Source organism: Mastomys coucha, unplaced genomic scaffold (assembly GCF_008632895.1).
Source record: "Mastomys coucha isolate ucsf_1 unplaced genomic scaffold, UCSF_Mcou_1 pScaffold22, whole genome shotgun sequence".
Lineage (NCBI taxonomy): Eukaryota > Metazoa > Chordata > Mammalia > Rodentia > Muridae > Mastomys > Mastomys coucha.
The window spans coordinates 4,410,703-4,417,665 of NW_022196905.1; the positions used below are offsets into that span (position 1 = coordinate 4,410,703).

At 37.8% G+C, this 6,963-nt stretch overlaps 1 pseudogene; it reads left to right on the plus strand.

Annotated features, from left to right (window-relative positions):
• The first annotated feature begins 223 nt into the window (after positions 1–223).
• LOC116071821 lies at positions 224–340 on the plus strand (annotated as a pseudogene).
• The last annotated feature ends 6,623 nt before the right edge of the window (positions 341–6,963 follow it).

Sequence of the window (6,963 nt, forward strand, 5' to 3'; positions counted from 1 at the left end):
AAAGTGAACTCAGTAGTCTGTATCTACAAATTTGTACACACACACACACATACACACACACACACACATACACACACCCCAATAATAATAATGATACAAGAGTCTATCAACTTTTGAATGGGATGAACAGAGAAGAGCTTGATGGGATGGTACCTTGGAAGAGCTGGAGGAGAAAATGGAGAGGAAATTGATGTAATCCTAGTTCAATTAAAAACATTTAGAACCTGTCCCAAGAAGCACTGCAAGTGACATGTGAGTCAGTAGGTGGCAGAGAGGAGCAAGGCTATGTCTATGTTTGGTGTTCTGATCTATGGACATAAATGATTAGGAGCCTAACAGTTCCTGAAAAAAGTGAGCTGGAGATGATGACCAATCCTGTGCCACCCAGGCCCTGATGAGCTCCCAGGACAAGGAGTTAGCAAAAGACTAGAAGAATCCTGCCAGGGACTAAGGGCTCTGGGTGGGAGCAAGTCTAAGACAGATTTTTACATGGGGACATTCAGGCAGACCAGGTGGGAAGTGAGTTCAAGGTGACCACCAGACTGAGTGCCATAGGGCCTGGGCAGGGAGATATCCTGAGATGACCACCAGTAGGGCATCATGCAGGCCTGGGGTGGGGAGACAGACTATGGCTGAAATGACCCTGCTGGTCATCATAGTACACAAGGAGGTCATAGCACTCCTGAGATCATTCCTGAGATGACTCCAGACACTCAGTGACCCTGAGTCACACTAAGAAACAAGTAAGTGGTAGAGAAATGGAAGAGAAAGAAACAGAAAGAAGTAGGCACAATGAAGAGAGGCAGAGCTGGAGACCTGAGGGCAGTGATGAACATTCTTTTGTGAATAGTAGTGCCACCTGGAACCATGGTGGGTTCCTGGCATTGTACTGCCACCAGGAGAATATCTGGGTTTCTTGACCCTGCAGCAGCAGGGTCTGTAACCACCAAAGGCTAAGATGATATCCCTGCTCTGAGCTTCTATCTGGGACTTATTGATATCTGAGGGCTGTGCAGAAGTGGCTCTACCCCTCACGTGTGCATTGTATGAAATCTGGCCCTGGGTACGTGAAAGCAGAGGAGCTGATACCACTCCTAGCATGCTGCAGTACTCAGGAGAGCTGCCTGCACATTTGAGGACTTGCAGGTGAGTTGTTCCTTTTCCAGGACATGAGCTTAGGAGACCTGGCCCGACCACTCATCTCTCATGCAATGGCATAGACAAGGGAGAAATGCTCTCCTCTCCCTTCACTCCTCACTACCTGGAGCAGGCAGGATATCTGGACCTGTTGTCATGAGAGCATGAAGCTGGTCCTGTCCCTCGCCCTCACTTCCTGCAGTAGCATGTTAGAGCTGACCTTGTTTGTTGTTGTTGTTGTTGTGTTTTATTAGATATTTTCTTTATTTACATGTAAATTTCTCCTTTCCCAGGTTCCCCTCCAAAAAACAAAGAAACAAACAAAAACAACAAAAACAAGCCCCTGTTGCCTCCCCCCTCCCCATGCCTGCCACCCCACCCTCTCCCACTTATTGGCCCTGGCCTCTACACTGGGGCACAGAACCTTCACAGGGCGGGGGTCCTCTCCTCCTATTGATGATCAAATTTGTAATCCTCTACTATACACATGCTGCCAGAACAATCAGACCCCTCCATGTGCAGTCCTTGGTTGGTGGTTGAGACCCTGGGAGCTCTGAGGGTACTAGTTAGTTCATATTATCATTCGTCCTAAGGGGCTGCAAACCCCTCAAGAGCTGACCTTGTTGGTAGAGGCATGAGTGACCTGGCCCTGAGAGTGTGAACTTGGAAGAACTTGCCCTGCAAAATATCTGCTGTGAGGTGACATAGGTGAAGGAGAAGTGAGTCTCCCTGCTGCCCCACCTCGCCTTGTCACCAATGGCAGATAGGAGAGCTAGCCCTGAGGTCACGAGAGCAGGAGAGCTGTCCCTGCTCCTCAATTGCTGTAGGCCCTGCTTCTCTCCTGGGCAGCAGAGTAGAACTGTCCCTGGTAACAGGGATGGCTGTTGAGCCAGCCACAGAGGGCATGAAAATGGGAGAACCAGCAGACTGACCAGGTCAGATACCTCTCAGGTCCCAATCTAGGGCTTTGAATTGTCCCACCCCAACATCTCCCCCATCAGTGAACTGCTGGAGTGCATAAAGTGGCCTGTCCAGTTCTATAGATCCAAAACTACAGTATCTCCATGGCACAGGACAACAATAGCATATCCAAGAGGACTCCTGGTGAGATTCCAGAATTGATAAAGTAGCAGAAGCCAGAGGCCTCTTACCAGACCAATAAGTCACTGCAATAAACATTTGCAAACAAAAAAATGTAAACAAAAGGGTATACTGTGGGACACAATGTGACACATTACAACTTCCATGAGAAGCTTGTGGTTTGTTTCTTTGTAGATGGGATGGTTGCAAGGGTGGAGGGCAGAAATAATGGGAGGGAGAGATGAGAGGGAAATTTTTTAAAAATTTAAGTAATTAATTTCAATAATTTCATTTTAGCCATTTTAAGTCTATTTAAAAGGTACTTACAGTCTCCCATCCAAGTATCGGCCCTGCGTAGCTTCTGAGATCAGACAAGATCGAACACATTAAGGGTGGTATGGCCATAGGCCAAAGAGTACATGGAGGGACTCATGGCTCTAGCTGGATATGTAGCAGAAGATTGCCTTATCGGGCATCACTGGGAGGGGAACCCTTTCGTCTTGTGGAGGCTCTATGACCAGGGTAGGGGTATGTTAGGGCACTGATGCAGGAGTGGGTAGGTAAGTGGGGGAGTACCTTCATAAAGGCAGGAAGAAGGGGAGAGAATAGGGGAGTTGTGGAGGGGAAACTGGGAAGGAAGATAACATTTTAAATGTAAATAAACAAAATAACCAATAAAAAATGAAAATAAAATAGAAAATATTTACAAAAAGATAGTTATAGTCATATTGTTCCAAATCTTATTTAATAAACAACTACAAAGTTTATTTATTATCAAGAAAATATCAAGGAGATATTTTTAATTTATCTTATTGCATGGATGAATGATCAATGTCATAATGTTTGCTTTATGTAAATTGGTATGCTTTCACCAAAGGTATAAAAATATCAAGTTTACAGTGTACTGGCTCTTTTTAAAGCAAAGTAAAAAAATCTATTCCAATTACTAAAATAATCACTGAAACATTTAACAGAATAGTTAGATAACTGTTCTAAGAGCATAATAATTTCATTTGTATTTCAAAGGTATCCACAATATTCAAAGAACACACTTATGTTGTAAAATGCTCATGATAAAAACAAATTTTGTTTTTGTAAATGTGTAAGTTGTAAGCTGTCAACATACATGTTGATGCATATTTCAAGTAACTATGAATGTAATCTAATTGTTATTTCCTCTTAAAGAGAATACTAACATGAATATATTTAATTATTTTTTCTTTTTATATATGAATTTCTTGTATATATGAAATTTTCTCAGAACCTATACTTTAAAACAATTCACAAAAAGAAAGTTTTGAAACACTCTGAGGGTTAAACTTCTAACCTAGTCAGTAAATTTTATGACCTTAACAGAATCTCCTAAGTTTACAATTATGATAGGTAAGATGATTAGAGCTGGGTCCCATTACACTATTACCTGCTTCTTCAGATTTATTAAAAATTAGTAATTCTATTTATATCCACAAGATTTCATAGATTACACTGTTATATACCAAACATTGATGGATTTATGAGCCTACTGAATCTAGTTGCATTGACTAATACAGCAATGGAAAAAATTTAGAGGCTTGTACTCCTGAAGTAGTTAACCTCTGGATAAAGAAACATTTTTAAAGTAGAATGTGAGAAATATTGAATGAATAAATTGTCACTGGTACAAAGTAGGAATGTAGAGAGGAACAGAGGGAAGGGGATAGAGAGGGAGGAAAAAGGCAATTCAGAGCATCACATAAGGAAGGGATACGCACCCTAGAAACAATGGGCTTGGAAGTTCTCAAAGATGGCATTTGATTAAATGAAGTTGGTGAGGAGAGTTTCTCAAGATATAAAATTATATCCTATAGTCTTTATATAGAGACTTTATATATAAAATTAAGGAACAAATATTTCTCTTTTTTCCCCTTTAGATAATATGATTAGAGAACTGGTAATAATTAGAGGATAAACAAGAAAAATGAACAATTACATTTCACTTGTACATATCTTGTTAATCTGACAGCTGAAATTCCTATGGAAAATCTGGATTAACAGTTTTATCCATTTCTAATTAATGTTATGAAATCGCATTGCAAATATAAAATTTAAAGCATGGTGACTCTACCTCACACAGATGCACTATACATGAAGTTAAACTGGAGTTTCAGACAAGATTTATTCAGCATTTCTAGCCCTTACAAAATTCTTTTAAAATTGATTCAGAAAGCTGACAAATGGCAGCATGTAAAAAAAAATAGGAATGGAATCTCTAGTCCATAAATACTTTTTTTGAAGCAAAGTCCACATAATTTCTTTTTTCTTCATTAAAATTCACAACATGACAGCCAATTTCTGTTTTCTTAGCCACAGAGGAAAATTGTTTGTTGAGGTCCTTATGTGTGAGCTCATTGCCTTTTCCTCAGTCTAAATACTAAGTGACAGTCTCATATTGAGCAATTTTAAACCAGGTCTTCAATTTGCAGCAGACATGTTGAAATTTGTGATAAATGAAATAGATATTTAATGGTACCTAATGTGCGGTGAAACAGCATAATAGAGGTGGTTTGGCTTAGAAAGGAATTGCAAGCATTATGCCACCAGAGCTGAGCAGCTGAAGCTTAGCATAATTCTGTAAGATATTCAGCAACAGGAAGATTTCATAACAGAAAGATCAAGAAAATAATACATTCACTTGAGAATGTGAAAATTACCTTAGAATTTACTTTGCTATTTGTGTTGCATTTTGAGCATGAAAACGTGTTTTTGAGCTTGATTTTATTATTCCTTATGTTTATTGAACAATTTCATATTTCAAAAGAACAAACACATATGAATTTCTAAGTGAGCATAAGTCTGAATTTTAAAGATCATATGCAAGTAAATATCAAAATATTATTCAATTTATGACAGGACATTATGTATATACATCCTCATTACAAAATATTCTTCATTGTATATAACTTGATAGGACTTTATTCTCTTCTATTAAAATTATATAGAAAGTACAAGAAATAATAAATAAAATACAAACTATTAATGACTGTATAAATCACCAGTAGCCATGGTTACCATCTCCACATGTTCCCTCGTAGTCCTTTATTTATGCACAGATAATTTGTAATCCAAAAAGTAAAATTTTGAGATCTTTTGCAAACCCTAACATGGGTTTATAGCAACTTCTATTATCCTTAGTCACTTGACATGGTCATCTTCCTTGTAGAGAGTAACATACTAGTGAAATAACAAGGAGGAAACAGATACTGGCGCTACAGGAAAGAACAGCTAGGCATGTGCTTAGAAACACAATAAGGAGTCTTACAAGAGGCAGTGTTAAATACAAAGAAATGTTAAACAAGTTAAATGTTAAACACAAAGAAATATAGAATGAGTATATATAACTCAATAGAAAAATATCCAGATCTTAAAAATGATTAGGAATAGATATATTTGTTGAGAATATGATCCTCACTATAGTAAATTAGGATAAAAAATCCTGAGAATAAGCAAATTAATCCATCATGGGACTAAGGAAAGACTTCCCTCTATTTTTTCTTTTTTTCTATTTCTTCTTTTAAACAAAGCACGGATGACATAAAAGCAGACTTAACAATGGATCCAGGGGAGAGAGGCAGTTACCTGCTTTGCAACCATCCCTGTGGCTTCTTCTTCATACAGCCTCTCCAGCATTATCCCTATGAATTTTACCATAGAATATCAGAAAACAGTTCTCTGTTACAGATAGAATATTTGGATACACTTAGGCCCAAGTCCAAATACTTCTGAACAAAAGGGGAACAAATGAGAAAGTGTGAAACAATGAAGAATGATTCAGAGAGTCACTCCTAGTAAATCAGAACCCATTTCTCAAACTTCTATTTGAAGAAATAGACCTGATAGTTTGAGTCAGGAGGAAATCCTTAGTTAGAAATAAGGACTATGAACACAGGGATACAGAAAGCCACACACAATGGCCACATCAAAGGCAGACTGATGCTTGAGGGATAGACACAGTGACCCTAGCTTAGTGTGTTTGCATTTATATTAATCCAAACCCTATTTTCATAAAATATATCTCCTATAACATCATTTTGGCAAGTGTTTTTAATTGACATATATAATAATAGCTTTTATTTTTAAAAATTTTGCTCTTTGTTTCTATATCTATTTTGTATACTTTTATTTTTGTCATTCTAAAAAAAACTATCAACCAAGCTTGAATATAAATTAGGTAAACCAGGAAGTTCACTTGCCTGATCCAGCTGAAAAATTATGAATTATGATATATTTTGACTCTTTTTGCAATAACTTATGTTAAGTTCTGCCATCACCTTCAGAGGTTAATATGATTTGATACACCATTGTTACACATGGAAATTTTGTTTCACTGACATTTTTTATGTCACTTAAAATATGACAGATAATGACACAGTTAAGGCTCTTTATGACAATGTAACTCCTTTTGGTTCTACCTGGGTGTTACAAGTCATTAAATTAAATTTGAAGAAATAGAACTGATAGTTTGAATCCGGAAGAAATCCTTAGTTAGAAATAAGGTATATCGATGTGATGCTTACTCTTGGTTGTCAACTTGACTATATCTGAAACTAACTAAAATCCAAATGTCTAGCTACACCTCTGAGGGATTTTTTTAATTAAATCATTTTAGTGGGAAGAACCACTGCTAATACAGAGCTTTGAAGTGGAAAGATACACCATTAATCTGGGCCACACTTACTGCTGGCAACCTATATAAAAGGTGCCCCAACC